At 36.5% G+C, this 21,884-nt stretch overlaps 1 long non-coding RNA gene across 1 annotated transcript; it reads left to right on the plus strand.

Annotated features, from left to right (window-relative positions):
• The first annotated feature begins 6,069 nt into the window (after positions 1 to 6,069).
• On the plus strand, positions 6,070 to 21,002 carry LOC117673717 (uncharacterized). Its single transcript, XR_004593551.3, has 2 exons — positions 6,070 to 6,410; positions 20,661 to 21,002. It is a non-coding gene; the product is annotated as an uncharacterized LOC117673717 (long non-coding RNA).
• Positions 21,003 to 21,884: the final 882 nt, after the last annotated feature.

Raw genomic sequence — 21,884 nt, forward strand, 5'->3', positions numbered from 1 at the left:
TTGGGTACGGAAATAAAAAGGCTTCATGAATAAGAAGCACAACTGGATATAGAGGATGCAAGCAGAATGAAAAGGGTGCCCATGTTTTGTAGCAATTCTGATCTTTTGTGAGATCAGAATTCTGATCTTTTGTGAGATCAGAATTCTGATCTTTTTGTGAGATAACTCTTCTTCAACCCAAGATAATGGAAAGAGGGAGATTTTTTTCCTCTGACGTAAATATGGTCAACTAAATAGATCACAGATGTAAACTCATTCAGAAAGAATCACTCCAGCCCTAAACTTGTATTTTGTAATCTGAACATTTTTCTGTTGAAATGCACTAATTTGTATTCACCCTAAAAGGATTACACAAGCTAGTGATGACATAAGCCCCATTAATTTTATTGGTGGCAAAATTCAATTGCTTAACGCATTGTAAGCCACCCTGAGTCTCCGGAGAAGGGTGGCATATAAATCAAATTAAAAAAAAAAACTTAATCTGGATGCAGCCCACAGAATCCTGAGGAAATTGTGCAGGTCTAAAACCAGCTCTGATTCAAGCCCTTATGTAGAGGTACCTTTAATAAGAGGCGCTGATTTCTAAATGTCCTTCTAATGCAATGTTTGCCCTCAGGACCTAATTCATATCTCATTATCTTGATTTGGGGTAAATTGTCAGCTGTGCTCCTGGCAGAGCAAATAAACAGTTTATCAATAGTTCTGAGCACATCAACTTCACGTGATTCACACATTAAAATTAAGTAAACCTTTTAAATATTTTGCAGGCAAAGTATATTGGAATGCTGTGCAGCTAGGAAGATAACCCTTTACACACACATACAGAGTTTATAAGATTACTCCCCATTAAAATATACATACATTATTGACAATATGTGTGTGTGTGTGTGTATGTGTATAGATATATTGTGTCATTAGTACTGAAAGAAAAATAAAAGGAAGAAAAAGCCATTCCTTTCTCCCATAATTTCCTATTATGCCCCTACTCATTTCCCCCCTCATTTATCCTTTTGATCTATATGTGCCATAATGCTATTTTAGGTTCTCTAGTTCTAAAGAAGCTATATTGCCTATAATTCCAAATATATAAGATTGCTATAAAGAATGACTAAGAGACAATAGTCCAGAAGGACTATTGTTGAGGTGGGGGAGGGATTTGTTAAGATATAGAAGTGGAGTTAATAATCATGCTAAAAATTTCAAATTAATCATTTAGCTGTCAAGGCTGAAAAAGAAAATAAAATCAAAGCAAGATTAAACAAGGAAGCCTGCTTACATGCTAGTTATTTGAAAACATGACACTTTAATCCAACATCTATAGTATTTTAGAAAAAAACATTGAAGGAAAGGTTTGTTGTACAAGAATTCAAACAATGATAAAATCAGATATTAAAGGAGGCATGTAAACAAGTTTCAGAATAATACATTGTTAAAATAGATAAACTGGTTTGTTAGGTTTTCATAAGATGGCTGAAGTTCTTGAGCCTGATTGTTTTTAAAAGAAAGGAAATTAATATTAATTGAAGAATTATCTACAGTAGATTACTCAAGATGCTTGTACAAAGTTAGGTTGTGATTAATGATTAGGTTGAGGATTACTCTCTGGCTGCTGTGAATGAAATACGGGGGCAGAATAACCATCTAATATGAAAAGAAAACTGGAATTTGAGCAAAGTACTCTTTTGTCAAAAAAGTTACAGTGATACCATATGGAATAAAATGCATAGCACATGCTAATATCTTTAAAATGATAATATGTGAAATGTTCTCTATAACAAGAAGAGTTACGCTATTTCATTTCAGATATCAGTGAACCCAAAACATGCCTTGGACACATTGCAAATAATGATGGATACTGGGAGTTATAGTTTAGCAAAATCTGGAGTGCATGCACAATTTTAACAATAAACTTCATGGAGATAGATCACCAGATCTAATGAAAACCTGCACGATAAATTTTGATATTTATATTGTGATTCAAGATACAATATAAAAATATAATAAAATTATATTTAAAAATAAATATAAAAATATATTAAAATTCTACTTATGGCTGAACATTTTGAACATGGTTAGTTTAGTTCATTGATTAGCCCATAGGCCACATCAAAATACAGAGTTCCAAGCTCAAATTATTAATAAAATCATATAAAAACAATTTAAAATGAAATTAAATACAATAATTTAATATATAGATATGTAAAATAAGATAAAATTATATTTCAGTATTACCCCTACAATCTACCCCTATCAGTCCCACATATGCAGATCTCACCAAAACATTTTACTCATGTATTGTACCGTATTAAATATTGTTTTCAAATTCTGGCTACATACAATGTACTGTATTTTTCGGAGTATAAAATGCACTGGAGTATAAGTTGCAGCTTAGTTTTGGGGAGGAAAATAGGGGGGAAAAAAATCTGCCTACCAGGTATTCATCTGGCTAGCGACCTTAGTTTGGTCAGCTTCAGCATATTAGTTTGCTGATTTTGAGCACGCGCGCACACTTTTTATCCCTTGCTTGGGGATAAAAAACAACTTCTAAAGCACAGCTGAGAGGGAGCAGCAATGAGAAAAGCAGGCAAAGCTCAGAAGATTGCTTCACTCACTAGCGCCTCATTAGGGCTGAAAAAAAGCTTCTGAAGCACAGCTGGGAGGGAGCAGGCAAAGAGCAGAAGATTGCTTTACTCGCTAGTGCCTTGTTAGGGCTGAAAAAAAAAGCTTCAAAAAAGCTACATTCGGTGTATAAGACACACCCAAATTTTCAGCCTCTTTTAGGGGGGAAAAGTGCGTCTTATACTCCGAAAATATGGTATGTTGTTTTAACATGGGGTTCCCAATGGATCATTTGTTTAATGTATGAACCAACTTATATAAACCACAATCAAATAGTATGTGAACCAAGTCTTCTACCTCTGCTGCTCCGCAAATGCAGATACATCCATTATGTAGTAGAGAATGGAATCTCCCATATCTGACCATTGTATCAAGCTGTTCGAATCTCGCTCACGTAAATATCTCCCTAAGATGTTTTGGCGATTGTAATTTTAAATTGCTGTCTATTTGAAAAGTATGTTTATGTTTACTCATCCATTTCAAGTTACCAGCCTTACTAAGAGTAGCTATATTATTTTGTGGTTCTAGGTCCATGATTCTTTGAGCAACTGTTTTTTTTAACTTGTTCTCCTGTTACACAATAGACAGGAAGGCAAACATGATAATATTCCTGTAACTGTTCAACACAATTTCCATGTTTGCAAATTACAAGATCAAATTTAGTTTTCTATAATTAAAGCATTTACCGTATTTTCCGGCATATAAGACGACTGGGCGTATAAGACGACCCCCAACTTTTCCTGTTAAAATATAGGGTTTGGGCTATACTCGCCATATAAGACTGCCCCTCTTCCAATGCACACCAAATAAAAATTAAAAAACATCAACTGGCTCGCCTACAATGTAAAAGCAGCTGTGCTAGACCCAAAATGGCCCCTGTAACAAGCAGGAACCTCACACAGCCACAAAAAGCCCCCCCAAAAAACTTTCACACTCTAAACACACACAACACAACACAACTGGCTCACCCACAATGTAAAAGCAGCTGTGCTAGACCCAAAATGGCCCCTGCAACAAGCAGGAACCTCACACAGCCACAAAAAGTCCAAAAAACCAACTTTCACACTTTACACACACAAAATTCCACATACAGCTTTGTGAGATTTTGTGTGTTTGTGTAGTTGGAGTGAAACACTACAGAAACACACTAAATCTCAGAAAGCTGCACAAATATTGTTTTATTTTATTTTATTTTTATTTTTATATGAAAGCTAAATTTAAAACTTCCTGAACTTTAAATGGCTAGGTCTAAAAAAGAACAACTAAAAAAACCTCAATTGACTATTTTTTTAAAGCTCCCAAAGGGGAAAAAAACTTACCCAATAGAACAGGGGTCTCCAACCTTGGCAACTTTAAGACTTGTAGACTTCAACTCCCAGAATTCCTCAGCCAGCTTTGCTTTGCTGGCTGAGGAATTCTGGGAGTTGAAGTCCACAACTAACTCCTTGCTTGATTGCAGGCAGGGAGTTGCTTGCGTTGCCTGAATAGATTCAGGCAAGCAATGCAAGGCAAGCGTTGCGACTAGCAGCTGAGGTAAGCAAGCTGGAGGGGGAAAACTTTTTCCCTTTTACATGGCTCTGGCCATCCCAGCTGAGTTGCAGGGAACTCAGCTGGGATGGGATCGACCGTCAGAACTGGGACCGTCAGAGCCATGGTTCTGGCGATCCCAGCTGAGTTGCAGGGAACTCAGCTGGGATCGTCAGAGCTGGGATCCTCAGAGTAAAAGGTAAAAAACCTTTTTCCTTTTACGTGGTTTCTGGCGATCCCAGCTGAGTTGCAGGGAACTCAGCTGGGATCGTCAGAGCTGGGATCCTCAGAGTAAAAGGTAAAAAACCTTTTTCCTTTTACGTGGTTTCTGGCAATCCCAGCTGAGTTGCAGGGAACTCAGCTGGGATTGTCAGAGCTGGGATCGCCAGAGTAAAAGGGAAAAAACTTTTTTCCTTTTACGTGGTTTCTGGCGATCCCAGCTGAGTTGCAGGGAACTCAGCTGGGATTGTCAGAGCTGGGATCGCCAGAGCTGGGATCGCCAGAGCCATTTAAGGCTCGTCAGAGCCTTTCGGGCTGGTCTGCCTGATTACAGGAGAACTACACCCGGCGTATAAGACGACCCCCGACTTTTGAGAAGATTTTCATGTGTTAAAAAGTCGTCTTATACGCTGGAAAATACGGTAGGTAAAGGTAAAGGTTCCCCCACACATGCATGCTAGTCATTTCCAGCTATAAGGGGCGGTGCTCATCTCCGTTTCTAAGCCGAAGACCCAGCGCTGCCCGAAGACGTCTCTGTGGTCCTGTGGCCAGCAGGACTATATGCCAAAGGCGCACGGAACGCTGTTATCTTCCCACCAAAGGTGGTCCCTATTTTTCTACTTGTATTTTTTAATGTGCTTTCGAACTGCTAGATTGGCAGAAGCTGGGACAAATGATGGGAGCTCACTCCGTTACGCGGCGCTAGGGATTCAAACCACTGAACTGCTGACCTTCTAATTGACAAGCTCACGGTCTTAGCCACTGAGCCACCAGATCCCTTTAAAGCATTTAGAAAGAACAATTCAGTAAGTATGTTCTGGTTTTTTTTCTTTTCCGTTCTTCACAGTTAATGCCCACTGAATTCTATTTATGTGTTTATTTTCAAATAGTGCACGCTTTAGGATAAAACATACCCCAGGGATAAAACAAATAGAAGATATTTGGACTATCTGAGAAACAAAATTGGTAATTCTGGTGATCACTTGCCAAGATGAACAGGCACCAACTTGCTTTGTATTGCACTAGATCTTTTCAGAATTCCCATTTCAGCACTCAAGTTCTACATTAACTGAAAACTTGCAGGCCAAAAATGGACTTGCCATAATGCAAAATCAGGAAAAACTATAAAAAGCAGGAAATCAGGCAACATCAGCAGGGCACGTTTCCAAAAGACTTAATTGCAGACTGGAAAAGTATTCTGGTTGCTATGCTCATTTAAATTAAGAAAAAAAAAGGAATGAAAAGATCTTACAGATGTTTCTGCAAAAAGTGAGGATTCAGTTGCATTCATGGTATATAAACTATGAATCAAACATCACACATAAGTCACAAAGACTTTTAGCTCCATATGGATGGCAGGAGGATCATAGTAAATGCTCAAATCCTCAGTGTAAATGTATGTCAAAATCAGAGGAAGTCAAATTTTCAATAAGTAACTGATCTGATCCTTCAGGCAAACTTAAAGATGATATTGAATGGGCATGTCTTTTTAAGAGTAATAAATGATGTCCCCATCCTTTTGGCTACTAGAGTGGACTAAAGCGTCTAACCAGAAGAAAAAAAAATAGAAGTCTGTTCTTGATGTCAGTTAATACTGGAACTTATAGAAATGACAAAAAACGTTACAACATTAGAAATATTAAAACATACCTTTGAAGAATGGAATCAGAAATCAATAACTACATTATCAACACCGTCATTAATAATGTTTGCTTCTATGGACAGACTGTCACAAATATGTTAATGAAGGAATGACAGATGTGGAACCAATTTTATCTGATAAGCCAGAGAAAGTCCAGAAGTGGAATTACAAATGACAGGCCAAGAGAATGATTTGGGAAACGAAATTTGAGAAAGGATTTTTTTTCCTCTTCTCTTCTCTTCTCTTCTCTTCTCTTCTCTTCTCTTCTCTTCTCTTCTCTTCTCTTCTCTTCTCTTCTCTTCTCTTCTCTTCTCTTCTCTTCTCTTCTCTTCTCTTGAAGATGCTGAGCTTGTCAACTGGAAAGCTGGCAGCCCAGGTTCAAGACCCGAATGCTGTGCAACAGGTGAGCTCCTCTTCTTGCCCCAGCTCCTGTCCACCTAGTAGTTTGAAAGCATGCAAATGCAAGTAGATTAATAGGTACCACTTCAGTGGGAAGGTAACAGCATTCCATGCACTTTGGCAAATGCTGGCCACATGACCACAGAAAATGTCTTTGGACAAGAATGGCTCCCTTGTCTGAGAAATGGAGATGAGTACCATACACTAGAGTTAGACTCAACTACACAGAGAAAGTTTTACCTTTAACTTTATTTATATCCTATGAGTGATATTTAGTAAATCGTATAAACAGTAAATTATGAAACTTTTCAACATCTCCCAACCTCAAAAAGAAATGCAAACTGAATTAATTGAAAATGGAGTTTCAGGACTGATTAGCTTAGTCTGAATATATTACATCCATCTTTCTCATTTATTTTCTAATACTATGTCTCCCCAAAAACATTTATATTAATTTGTATTAAAGACTATGGACATACATACGTATTTGTGAATAAAATGGTTTGACATTTACTTTTGACTATGTCCAACCATTTTTAAATGTCTCTTTCTTTAATTAGATAGTAAATAAGTTCCTTTAGAATGGATGGAATTTATTTCTAAGCAAACAGGATTAAGTTCCCATTGTAAACACAAATAATCTCAAATCAAAGAAGGCTAGAGGGATTCATATTCAAAGATCTAGTGAAATAAGTGGATTTAAGTTAGTTATCGATTACTTACTCCTGTAGATTTCATTGAAACTATGAAACTATGTTTTCATTCTCAATCTCTTGTTAAGATGGTGGTTCAGATTCCTTGTTAAAATGATGTCTCCAAAGTGCAGATAAGAATAAAAGCCTTTTCTAGGCAGAACTGTATCTTTGTAGAGCAGTGGTCTCCACCTTTCTGGCTTTGCAGACTGGTGGGGGGAGAAAAGGAGATGGTTCCATGTGAGTGGTGGGTTAGTCACAAATGGAGCTGCACCTGCTTGCCTGCTCACTGCATGTGCAAGTGGAGGCACACACACATGCTTGCCCACTGCTTCCGTGGCCCAATTCTGAATGACCAAGCTACACATGATAGAGTGAGCTCCTCTCCTTGCCCCAGCTCCTACACACTACAAGTAGTTTGAAAGCATACAAATGCAAGTAGATAAATAGGTACCACTACAGTGGGAAGGTAACATAACTCTGTGACATCATGTTGGCCACATAGCTGAGGAAATGTCTTTGGACAGCACTTGCTCAATGCCTCTGTTTCAATGCCTTGAAACAGAGATGAGCACCATCCCCTATAGTCAGCAACTTGATATTTATTAATATATTGTTCTAATATTTTAAATAGTTTTTGTAATGTGATCAGAGAACACTGGTTATTGAACAGATTACAAATAGGCAGTATATTATAAATACATATTTCCCTCTCAAATGGTATCTTCTCCACATATATGTCTTTACACTCTTCCATACCCATGATGCTACAGCACGGATAATGCTATGGTTTAGATAATTTCTTGCTTCCTTCAATGTTATAAAAAAAGTGTGCCTGACTCTAAAATAAATGTTAGAATGCTAAAAATCCTGCTTTGTGATCCAATCAAGAAAAAAAAAAGAATATTTTAAAATGGATTATTTTCCCACTCATATGTTGAGATGTTTGTTTATCAACATAGTACATCCAGGGGGCACATTATTTCTTCTGTACCATCAAGGCGATGGTGATCTATACTGTATATAAAGGCTTTTCAACATCTGAAGCACATTAAAGGCTGTATTGTTCATCTTTTCAACCAAAAGCAACTTTTTACTGCTCAATGTGGATATTGTGATACAAGTTATTTGTTTATAGATATTTATGAGGAAAATAAATGATCCAGAATTGTTTTTAAAAAGAAAACTTTGAAAGGTATTGACAGAGGGACTAACTGCAAAGAGAAGAATATTATCAACTAGTTTGCCGATGACTTTGTTCCCAGCCTCTGCCATCTCTTCTTTAAAAAAAAAAAAAAAAAAAAGCAGCAAAGACCACATTATCCTTGTTCTCCAGCAGTGGATTTGACACCTCCTGCACCAGGGCTGACTGATGATGATCCATGTCGTTAACACAGTGCCTTTTGTTGCAATAAATGACTCATGGCAGGGATGCTTGCTAAGGGTGACAGATTCCTTTGCAGCCTGTACAGTAAGAAGGCTGGAGCTTTGCTTTTGAAGTTGCTGTCAATGAAATAATTAGGAAAGCAAAGAAAATGTTTATAAATGTGCAGTGGAAAGAAAAACGAAATTATGATAACAGTTGTGCAGATCGAGATTCCCACTGTTACATCTTAAAACAAAACAAAACCCACAAGTGATTACCACAACAAGAATAAAGGATACACCAGACTTACAATAAGGTTTAGCTCCTTTAAAGTACAAAGAGGAATGCAGTGGGTAGACTGATCTATAATCCTGGAAGACCTGATATACATTTTTTCATCCAGTGTGGTTATTTTTATATAAATGGTTTAATTTAACTTGGGAAGATCTTATGGATATGCAGTGATCATACTGTAGTAGCGCTACATTGTGTATACAAGTACTGTATTGTGAGAATGATAATGTCAATTTAGCTGAGTCCATTGTTGGCTAAATCTATTGGTCTATTGTTCCAAATAAATTTCCTAAATAATTTATTAATTTAAAAAAAGAATATTTATTTAATAGTAACATAGGAGTACTTCTAAGAACATAAATCAAACAAGGGGCAATATTCATTTTTTGTAAAGGAGTAAAGCTTAAAGGAATTTTAACTCATTTATTAACAATTCAGCCCTTTCTAAACACTTTAAACATATTTATTTCCACATGTTTAGAAATATTTTGAGGTATATAAAGCTCCAGATATTTACTATAATCAGCAGAAATCACAAAACCTAACCTAGCTGCATTGATATTAGGGCCAAAGGGAAAAATACAAGATTTATCCTAGTTTATCTTATAAGCCTTCCATCCTTTCTAAGGTAGGACCCAATTGAGGACCCAGTTTGTGGGGGCAATAAGCTGACTTTGTATAAATATACAAAAGTATGAAGGCTATTGCTTAATGCATTGTAAGCTGCCCTGAGTCTCCGGAGAAGGGAGGCATATAAATCAAATTAAAAAAAAAAATAAGCAGAATATTTTTCCAAAATTCTGTATAGTCTTCATATAATTAGGCAATTTCATTTTATCAATATTCTAAGCTGGCCTTCATAGATGCAACAGCAGTAGAATCCCTCTGTGCTATGGAGATTAACTATGCTAAAACAAAATTTTTATTTTTCACTAAAAGCACCTAAACCTTTCTTACTGTTGACAAATCAGTGATAAACAAATTGAGCAAGTCAAGAATTTCAAAGATCTAGGTATTAACTTCTAGCTATCTACCTCATTGAGTCACCAAATAAGTGAGCTCTCATTAAGAGCACAGAGAGCCTTCAGGTAGAATATTAAATCTGCAAGCCACAAGGGCGAAGCTTATGTACTCTCAGCAATCAAATTATTCAAAGCTAAGGTCTTAATTTGGCTGCTACATAGTACTCAACTGTGCATATACAAAGACACTTTCACTAACTTTTAAAAGACTATTCTTTGTATCCCCCAGTCAACTATGAATGTAATTTCTCAATTGGAAGTTTGGTTGTTATTGAGCCCCTTTTGAGATTTTGCTATTTTAATTTCTTACTAAAACAAAAATTCTTGAGTCAGATCTTGATTCAGCTTATACTCATGGAGAAATACACCTCATCCTTGAAAAAGTATATCAAACTTGGCAAGGAGTAAAGTGTTACAAAAGATATTGTGATTATATGCATAGATTAATCTCAATAGGCAACCACAAACAAATGAACAAAAAACCATAAACAAATACCAATTTAAGTGAACCACAGTGGCACACTACACCAAACATTTTATTCACGTATCTCAGACATCTACACCGGGCTCCATTAACACCGTGGCCTCAAACCACCAACCTTGGAGATTTCACATAAAATACATTAGATATTTTAAGAAAATAAAAATGGTGAGTGACTTGCTTGTAATTTTATGAAGTGACCAAGAGGGAAAAGACAAAGATGAAATATGGCTGCAAATAGGGCCTTATAACTTTTCTATAGTCAGAGGATTAATCCATTTTATATGATGCACTTTTCATTGATTTTTGACATAAATGGCATTCCATCAGATTAGAACTGTAACATACACTTGGGTACAAAAGGTCTGAGGTTCAAACCTTAGCTTTTCTACATGGCAAAAAACATCCTGACCTTGTTAAAACTCTAGCTAGCCAAAGGAAACAACAATGTGTTAATAAGGGCTAAGGGCTAAATGTGAACTGAGGGGTCCTTGGTGCTGTCTGAGTTTGCTTGTTGTCTTGCAAATGTTTCATTACCCAAACTAGGTAACATCATCAGGACTAGCATTGATGATGTTATCTAGTTTGGGTAATGAAACATCTGCAAGAAAACAAGCAAGCTCAGAGAGCACCAAGGACCCCTCAGTTCAACCTTAAACTACAAACATTCTCCTTTATCAGTAAATATGAACTAATAGACTCCTTTAATGTAAGGCAGTTTTAACAATTCCTAAAGTACTTAAATGCAATACACATTCCTAGTCATGCCTCTTAACTGTCTAAACTCTGAGATGATGCTTTCCAGTTGAGAACTGTAGAGATCTACCACCCAGAATTTCACAGGCATTTTTTGTTTAATTGTGAGCAGAATATTGTCAACTTCTCACCAGGTAGGTGTGTATTTTCTGATCTCATCATCTTTCCAACAAACCCACTTGGTAAAACTGAAATTAGAATAAATACCATTCAAAGAAAGCAACATTTCCAAGTATTATCCATTTAAAAATAAAAAATAAAAACCAATCTTAAGCTTTATATTTGTTCATAAATAGTTCCGAAGTAAGCAGATTTTGAATTCAGTGGAATGGAGGCTATTTAAACTGGAAGATACAAACTATAGGATAAACAAACCCCTTTTTCTTAAGTGTGAATGGCATAAAATATAGAATATATCTGAGAAACCAAATTATTCATAGAAGTCGAAAGGCACACATGTATCCAGATTACTCTAAGGATGAAGTTCAGCTATAAAATAATTATTATGATGGATTATGTAAGCTTTTAGAATAAAAATATCCTGAACTCTTTTTATTTATCATACGTTATAAGTTCTTTTGATACTAAACAGTTTTCTCAGCTCTAGTAAATAAAGTTGGGAAAAAGCTTTGATCAGAATGACTACAAATTAATTAGAATATAGGTATCCTCACCCATCTACAGCCTTTGCATTAAAATATTTATTCCCATCCTGGCATTCTTACATGTATTGGGATTGTAGTTTCCAGGAAATTGTGGAAAAGCCTTCTAATTGGGGAAGATTGTCTAAAACTCAGATACCCATACATCTGATCTTTTTCTAAGGAAACAGATAAAGTTTTAAATGTATAGGCCTATTTGCTTTTCCATGTCTTCTGGAGTCCTACTACTGCATAAAAAATCCAGTGCTGTATATTATATTTCCAGTTCAGGTTAAGTTGTATTATCATTTATCATTTATTATTTCTTTAATTTTCCTTACAAATCTTACAAGGGAGACAAAATATGTCCAATATGTACATTTTCTCCCTCTGGATAAAAATGGGCTTAATCATCCTTTAAAATGACATCAATCTCATCTGGGCTGTCTGAGATAGGAAGAGTCTCAGTTTTATTTTACTGAATCCTTCTATTTATAATTTTATTTATTTTATACTGGATTCTTTATATAATGTAATCAATTTTGATAAGAAGGTTAGAAGGTACAATTCGTTTATTTATCCAATTTATATGGCCATCCATCTCACCATGTGATTCTAGTTGCCCAAATAAGTTAATAAATGAATTTGAAGGAAAGCAGACATAGCTAGACAAGCTCTATACTTTGGTTTGTTTTTCAGATCATATAAATTGCTTACCTTTTACTAAATAAAGAATAAACGATATTTACATTTTGATCCAAAGTCTTGTCTTCATCAAGAATTCTTTTCCATGGTAGCAAAATAAGCTCTTTCGCCCAAGGGGTTTATTTTTTATTCATTTATCAAATTTTGAGGCTACTCAAATCCATGACAGCTCCAGGAAGCTTGCAAATAAAATGAAGACAATACATATGAAAAGATCGAAACTGATCAGAAGAGGAGAACACCATTCATAAACCATATTATAAATTTAATATATAATCCACAACATCCTGTCTTATCCAGGAGAATAGAATAGAATAGAATAGAATAGAATAGAATAGAATAGAATAGAATAGAATAGAATAGAATAGAATAGAATAGAATAGAATTCTTTATTGCCCAAGTGTGATTTGGACACACAAGAAATTTGTCTCCAGTGCACAAGATCTCAGTGTACATACAAGTAACAAGTGATCATAATCATAAAATACATTAATCATAAATCATAAGATGCAACACTCAGTGATAGTCATAGGATACTAAATAAGCAATCAACATACATATACTAGGATACCAAATAAAACAATTAATATAAATCATAAGCAACAAAGTTATAGTTATAAGAAAATATGGAAATAGGTAATAAGAAGGATCTTATCATCATTACTAGGTAGTTTGACAGTGTTGTGGGAATTAGTTGTTTAGTAGAGTGATGGCATGGGAGAAAAAACTGTCCTTTTATCTAGTTGTTTTGGCGTGCAATGCCCTATAGCCGTGATGGCAAACCTATGGCATGCGTGACACAGGTGGCACCCGGAGCCATATTAGTGGGCACACCAGCTCAGCTCTGGGGCGCATGTGCGTGCCGGCCAACTGATTTTTGGGCCTTCTGGGCCCACCAGAAGTAGGGAAACAGGCTGTTTCCTGCCTCTGGAGGGCCTGGGGGGGGGGGAAGGCCCATTTTTTTTTCTTACCTGGCTCCAGATCCTCTCTATGCATCTGAGAAGGGGGAAAACAACCTTTCCCACTCCCTTGGAGGCCCTATGGAGGCTGAAAGGGCCCATTTCCCGACTCCCGGTGGGACAGGAAGTGACATTTTTTCCTGTCCCCAGCCTCCAGAGACTCATAGAGAGGCTCCTAGAGACTCCTAGAGAGGTTCTGGAGGCTGGGGACAGCAAAAAATGTCACTTCCTGTCCCGCTGAGAGTTGGGAAATGGGCCCTTTCAGTCTCCGTAGGGCTTCCAAGGGAGTGGGAAAGGCTGTTTTCGCCCTTCCCAGATGCATAGAGAGGATCTGGAACCAGGTAAGAAAGAAAAACAGGCCTACCAGGCCATCATGTGCCAGGAGCAGGGGTGGGTGGGGTTGCGTGTGCATGCGCGTGGGCATGTGCGCATGTGACCCTCCCCCGTCCCCCCTCTCCTGGCACGTAATTGCAAAAAGGTTAGCCATCACTGCCCTATAGCATAGTCTTGAAGAAGTTGATAAGATAGATAAGATAACCTTTATTGTCATTTTTTACTGCGAGCACACTGGTCCACATTAAAAATTAAATTCTATTGCCTGCTGTTAAAAGAAAGTATATATATATACCTACACACATACTTAACACACATATACACATCAGTGGTGGGTTGTCCCTGGTTTGCACCGGTTACATAGAACCGGTAGTAAAACTGGCATGACGCTATGCCCACCAACCCCGACATCATCAGAATGCTTCTGCGCATGCCCCGCTGCGAGCCAGTAGTAAAGGTATGTAGAAACCACCCCTGCTACACATGCTATATGCACACATGCTGTATAACACACATACATTTCCATATCTCCATATCTGTCTGTCTGTCTGTCTGTCTGTCTGTCTTTCTGTCTGTCTGTCTGTCTGTCTGTCTGTCTATCTATATCTATCTATCTATCTATCTATCTATCTATCTATCTATCTATCTATCTATCTATCTATCTATCTATCCATCTATCTATCTGGTGCGGTGGCCTAGAGGTGGAGCTCTCGCCTCACAATCAGGAGGCTATGAGTTTGATCCTAGGTAGAGGCAGATATTTCTGTCTCTGGGCATGGTGAGAATATATCTGCTGAATATAACTCCACATTGGCAACAGGAAGGGCAGCCAGACTGTAAACACTCAGCTCCAATCAGTTGCCCAGACTCTAGAACTTAGAAACTTGAGGGTCTTTACTGTTGATACTGTGTTGTCTAGTATTGCAAGAGGTGGTGGAATAGGATGGCTTCTCCTAAAATCTTCTATAATTTCTACAGTTTTGAGTGTATTCAGTTCAAGATTGTTGTGGCAGCACCACAAGGCTAGTTGTTAAACTTCTTGTCTGTATGCGGATTCGTTATTGTCTCGAATGAGACCAATCACTATTGTATCATCTGCAAACTTCAGTACTTTAACAGAAGGATCCTTTGAGATGCAGTCATTGGTATACAGAGAGAAGTAGAGAGAGCACACAGCCCTGTGGGAGGCCCTGTGCTAATTGTACAGGTATCTGATGTGATTTTGCCTAGCTTCATCTGCTGCTTTCCTGTCTATTAGAAAGCTTATGATCCACTTACAAGTGTGATCAGGTAGAGTTAGCTGAATCAGTTTAGTTAGAAGAATATATGGAATGATGGTATTGAATGCTAAGCTGAAGTCAACAAAAAGGACTCTTGCATAAGTCCTTAGAGATTCAAGATGTTGTACGATGTAGTACAGAGCCATATTAACAGCATCATCTGCTGATCTATTTGCTCAGTAGGCAAATTGCAAGAGGTCTACAGCAGATCCATGATGGTTTTCAGGCGGGCCAGTACTAACCTTTCAGGGTTAGTACTACAGTTTTCATAACTATGGATGCCAGAGCAACTGGTCTGTAGGCATTCAGCTCCTTGATGGAGGGTTTCTTCGGCACTGGGATGATAGTAGAGCATTTTATTTTTACTTTGATCATTTAATTGGCAGGATCTGGAGTATACTCACCCTGCTTGATCATACTAGATAAGCAGAGACAATTGGAGATAAGTGGTCCCTCTGATAGCCACACCCTACAGTAAATCATGAAGGGCTTAAGCATCTTGAATTGAATCTGGAGGCCAATTGATCATCAGTTCAGATCATGAAGCACTGGGGTCATCTGCACATAATTTAGTGCTTGCATCACTGCTTGTGCTGCTGCATTCTGGACCATCTGTAGCTTCTAGATGGTCTCCAGGGCAGCTCATACAGAGTACATCACGTTAATCCAATTGTGAGGAGACCAAGGTATGAGTAACTGTCTGAATTGTCCACATTGAGGCTTTTGTAAAGTAATTTACAAAGTGGAATTAGGATTAATTACTTAAAGGACAAGCCAAGAATGAAAGACCTTTGACAAATTCTAAATCATGGACACCCAAACCATTAAATATCTTAAGAGCAGTGGTGAAATGTAAAATTTGTTACTACTGGTTCTGTGGGCATGGCTTGGTGGGGTGGGGGGATAATGTGACTGGGTGGGCGTGGCTAACTTTTCTTTTCTTTTTTTACTTTTAAAACCATTTTTTCTACAACCTTAAGAGGTTGCAGGAAAAAATGCTTTTAAAAGCCTCTGACAATCCCAGCTGAGCTGCGCAATCATCAGAGGCTTTTTAAAAAACTTTTAAAAGCATTTTTTCAGCTGAAGAGGTTGTAGAAAAAATGCTTTTAAAAGTAAAAAAAAAAAGGCTCTGATGATCGTGCAGTTCAGCTGGGCATGGGGGGTGGGCAGGGATTTTTGCTACCGGTTCTCCAAACAACTCGCTGCCATCGCTACCGGATCGGGCGATCAAGTCCAAACTGGGAGCATTTCACCCCTGCTTAAGAGGATCTGAGGCACCATAGAACATTAGTGTGATAATACCTGACTGAGAATTTTCTTAGAGGGATGGGACTCACTATAAATATTTCCTGCATTTTTCTAAATGGCACTTTCCATGTTCCTTTACTTTTATGGGTTTGATACTATCACAGTTCATTAAGAAGTATACCTGATTTATCCTATTTACATGTATGCCAGGAGATCACTCCAGCCACATCATTCCAAACTGGAAAAATAAATATAATAATTAACCTTTGCCCCCACTTGGGATTCTCAGCAGCTGAAATAACAATGGTTTGCTTGGTTTAACTTAATGATCCTTAGAAGCCAAGGATTTTTGAAGTAGGTCAGATAGAATTATTCTCTCTCTCTCTTTGGCGTGAGAAGTGCAGTAGAACATGTAAAATTAAAAGAGAGAGAGAGAGAAAATCAGAAGCATTTAGACAAACACAATGATATCAATGCATCTCATTCTTTTTTGCCTTTGGGTATAAGAATATGCCAGCTAATCCATACACTCCAAACTTTCAGATGATGCTCCTCCTTTATTTTTTCTAAAAGAAAAGAAATTACATTCTCTCCATTATTTGTTCCTTTCTTCCGTCAAAGGGAGGTAGTAAAATGCAAATACCTTTGAGATTTTTGTTCACAAGAGGCATCTGTGTTTTCTTCTGTATAGGAAAGTATTGGCTTGTCTCTCTGTGTATTTCTGCTCTCCCATTGTGTTATATCTCTATGTTTGTCTCTTTGAGTCATGTGACCAGGATGGAGAAAGGAAGAGGATCAAAATGCAGCAGTCAGCAGCATTCTTAGCCATTGTTCAACAGCCTCTTCCAATTCTCTTTTTTCCCCCTCAGCCCTTTACAAAATCTATTTTATTTTCAAATTTGGACTTTTTTTGCTCCTTTTTCCCACAAAGCCAAATTGGTCTAGTTCCATTTAGCTTTTGCCCACCATCCTAAATCTGGTTCTGTTCTATCTCAGTTGACAGTTACCGTTAGTGTTTTTCCAGTGTCCACTGGGACGGAAATGAGAAAAGATGCTAGGCCATCAGAAATGTAGAAGAAGACTGCCAAGACTTAATATCAGGCACAACTTACTTTCTAACTTCCACATTCCCACGAGATATAAGTGAGTGAGATAGCTATATTATAGAGAAGTTAGAAGCCATACGTACAAAGAACACAACACAGGATATCTCAATGGCTTCAGCCCTTGTACAAGATTCATAGTTGAGCCAACAGTTGACCTGTTGCTACTCAGAACTATAATTTCAGATGAAAAATCAATAAAAAGCCAGACACATGAAAATATTATGTTGGGAAAGTGACTGGAATAACATTTTCTGTGCACTGAACAGAAATATCCACCAGATGTGATTAAAAATAAGTCATAACAGAGACTACAAGAGTGCAATAAATCTTTGCCCATTTTTTTATGGCTGTCACATATCTTTCCTTTTAGATCTTGTCCTGTAGGCACCCCTGATATCAAGGTTGAGATGAAATGGTTAAATACTTTTTGGTCTCCCAGCAATACCTGTGTTACTGCTTTTGAAGAAAGAGCAGGTCAGAATAGGAAACACAAAGTGTTATTAATGCCTTTTTATTATCAAAGCCTTTGGCTGAAATGTCTGGCAAGCACCAACTATTGCTACTTGTTTTAGTGAGATGAAAATTCTTAAATCAGCTTCTGAATATGATGCAATTGCAGCTCATTTAAGTAAAATATTATTCCTTTTTTGAGCACTTGTAACTTGTGAAAGTCAGCTTTTTTATTCCACATTTGTATGAATCATGGGCCTCTTCTTTACATTTTCGTGAGACATGAGTGACTCCTCTGAAGTACTTCACTTGTACAGATGGTGTTATTACAGATCTGAAGAGAAATCAGTTAACCTATTGATTCTCCCAGCAGAGGGCATTAAACTTAGACTGATCCAACTTTGAAAATGCTAACTGGAACACCATGGATGTAGTCTGTTATTACAAATATGAAAGAGCCTCTAAATCTGTAAAGATGAGCTTGATAGAATATTTTATACTAATATCAAAAGAGCTACAGTATGTTCAGAGAATCTTAATGGGCAGGAATCCCATAAAAATCCTCTCTAGGAAATCAATTTCCTGAAATTCTTCAAGATTTTTATATTCCATAATAACAATATTCATAACTAAAACTTGTTTATTTCCTTATTGTGTTATTTAAACTAGAAGATATGACAGGAGCTGGATTATGATGAGTTAGTTGCATATACTTTGTCATTTTAGCACTGAATTTAATAAAGCTATATTCAATAATTCTATATTCAGTAAAGCTATATTCATTCAATAATCCAAACTATAGTCCAGTATTAGTCTATCTACTCTAATAAGAGTAAAGTGATTATTTAATTAAAGTTAGGCTTTTGATACGAAGACATATAAAAAGGCAAAGGGGCTTCATATAAAATTTCAGATTTACTAAAATAATTGTTATACTAAAGGGAATAAGATTTTGATAGATAGTATAATTACTATCATTGTAATTTCCTGTATAAATTATTCTGAGGATGCCATCATCAATAACAAAAGCTTTGCCCAACTATCTGAATGATGGTTAGGAGCACTTGAGAGACTCAGAGACATTATGGCTACTATTATGTATACTAGGAAGTATTGTGTGTCTTTTGACCCTTTGCAGCTCATGGAATTTTAAAAACAAGTGAAGTTGATGGACAGAATTGTTATCAACATCCTAACAGTGTGTTCATAAGAGTAATTATGAATGTGTGTTTCAATTCTTTCCATTGCATAACAGCTATCAAATAAGTAAAATAAAAATCTGTATAAATTCAAAAGAGCAACAAGAGACAATTCTCTGAGAAAGAGAAAGAGAGAAAAAGAGATGGACACTTTCTAAATCTGATTAAAAAAATAAATATCTTGTACCTCTTTGCTGCTATTTAGTAATCATCTGGCTTTCTTTTAGCCCAGATCTAATTTATTTAAGAAGCATGGACTTTGGCATGGTGGATAAACTTTTGCAACTTTTCTTCTTTACATACAAAAGGTGGAATACTTTCATATCAGAAATCCTCTGTTTGCTAAGTACTACTGCTTCTAGAAAGATTATTTATTTATTCATTGAATTTGTATGGATGCCCATTTCAGCAAGTGACTCTAGACAGTAAACGATCATAAAACAATTAAAAAAATAAATTTATATCATGAGTATAAAAGTTAAAAAACATAGCCGTCGAGGAGAATGTTACATTCTGTGGTTCTTAATACACACTTGGGGCTCCAAATCTGGACACATAACAAGGTCTTTAGGGTCTTACAAAAGGCCATCAAGTTTGGGCCCATTCTAATCTCTGGAAGGAGGATGTTCCATAAATTGAGTGCATGTCCGACTTGTAGGACTCGATTGAATGGGTAGAAACAACTGGGGAAAAAAACCAGTCCTTCAGGTAAACAGGTCCCAGCCATTAAGGACTTTAAAACTGATAGCTAGCTTCTTGAATTGCACACGAAACCACTGGCAACCAATGGAGCTCATGGAGTAGTGGTGTCACGTGTGCTGAGTAACTGACATCATTTCCTAGCCATACAACTGCATTCTGCACTGATTGAAGCTTCTGAATGCTTTTCAAGGGCAGCCCCATGTAAGGAGCATTGAAGTAATCCAGATGGAAAGTCAAGAGAGTATAAAAGATAGCTGCTAATGCTAATTCAAATTGCTCAGCTATTATTAGAGGCAGATCAAATGGCAACTGAGTTTACATAGCATCAAGGACCTTGCACTTTTGTACCCAAGGCTAGGAGGCATAACTGCTAAGGGAATTGATTTGAAGATTATATTCAGTTGATGTTTTAGGACAATGATGTCCTAGTAATGTGTTATTGCTACGTTTTGATTCATTCTTAGACAATTTTTTAATCTGCAAAACAATTTGCAAATACATATTTCTATAAATTATGTGCATTGTTCAGATTAAAACAACTGTTTTAAAGTTTTGTTTTTTGTTTTTTGAGAATAGGTTCTCTGTATTATTTTCCTTTTCACTAGTTAGCCTTTTCCTTTGAAGGTTTGCTTCAGTAATGATGCTGTGGATCAGGTAGATAATTAAGCTTTACCTCAACTAAAGACCAATGGTTTAATATGACATATGACAAAAAAAAATGACAATTAAAAAAAGTTTTAAAAAAGACATGTAAATGAAAAACAAAATAGTACAGGAGTTGAGTAAAAAAAAAAAGTAAAGCACCCAATCAGTTACAAATTTTACAATAAGTAAATTCCAAACAAGCTTCTGATAGTGATAATTATAGAGTAAACTTAGAAACTTTGTTCAATTGGTCACTTAGAAGCATGTGCACTGAGCCAATTCAAATATTTTAAAATGAAAGGAGTTAATTTTAATCCCTGTAATTTGTGTGTTCAAAGTTGCTAATCCTTGGTAATTCTCCGCAATGTTTTCTAGCCAATATGGATTTCCAGATTCTCAAAAAAATTATGGAAAATTCTATGCTGTGAAATTGTAACTCATCTTTTCTCAAAGTCCTGCCATCCCTCCTCCACTTGCAACATTCTAAGCTTTTGAAGAAGTTTGAAGTATCTATACATGAAGTTGTAGAAGCAGAAGACAGAGAGGAGAATAGAGGGGCACTTTTTAGAAGCAAAAAAATAGGAAGTCTGCTGTGTATTTACTATTCCTTATGTGCATGTGCAGAAAATCACATATTTGCCTCTTCTCATTACATAATGTTTTATATAATTAATTAGCAACAGAACCTCCATTAAATGTACCATATAAATACAAATCTATCCAAGTTCTTTCTCTTTTTTGTGTTACTGTTAGGTATGAGAATATAAATGAAGTTATGTTTCTGACACTTCAGATTTACATATCTGTTCAACCTGATGCTGCATTAATAATTTTCAGTTTATTCTTGGACCATTTGTTCATTTAGCAATGAATGTTCTTTGCCATCCTACTCAAAAATCTGGATGATCATGCTTTGGATAGCTTAGGTCAAAGGGCATGAATCTGTGGTGCTCTATGAGTTTTGAATGCTGTTTGGGTGAGATGATTTTTTTTATCTTCTTAATGGAAATTCTCATACCAGTTTTACACAAATATGCACCATCCTGTAGTTGCACACAAAGAATTTCTGCACAATAATAATGCTAGTTGTCAATAGCATGAATATCCAAGAGATTTTACAGTGGCCAAGCAAATAGTTATAGACATATATAGACACACATACAAGTGTGCCTAAAATCCTGTATTATAGAATCAGGCTAAAAAGCCTTATTTGTCAAAGAATACTATACAGTACCCTTTTAATTATAGCTCTGCTATTCTTTATTGTGTCAGCAATTCCATAAAAAACCTCCTATTTTTAGAGGCTTGAAATACTACTTTTAAAGATTTGTTTTAGGCAGAAACCTGGCTTGTAAGTTTGCATGCATGCATTATTTTTTTTGAAAAAGTAAAAATGACAAATATTTTAGGGGTTCAGTTCTTAGCATATTTGAAAATATATAAATTCTCTTTTATGCTTTTGGCTAGGTGTAGGGTTACCAGGTCTGCTTCCAAAAAATAGCGGACAAGCTGGGGGAGGGGGGGTGTTAAGTAGTAAAAAATAAAAAAAAATTTACAATTAAATTATATATTTTATTACAAACATTTTAACATGTATTA

This window comes from Pantherophis guttatus, chromosome 5 (genome assembly GCF_059756535.1).
Source record: "Pantherophis guttatus breed Tessera chromosome 5, ASM5975653v1, whole genome shotgun sequence".
Lineage (NCBI taxonomy): Eukaryota > Metazoa > Chordata > Lepidosauria > Squamata > Colubridae > Pantherophis > Pantherophis guttatus.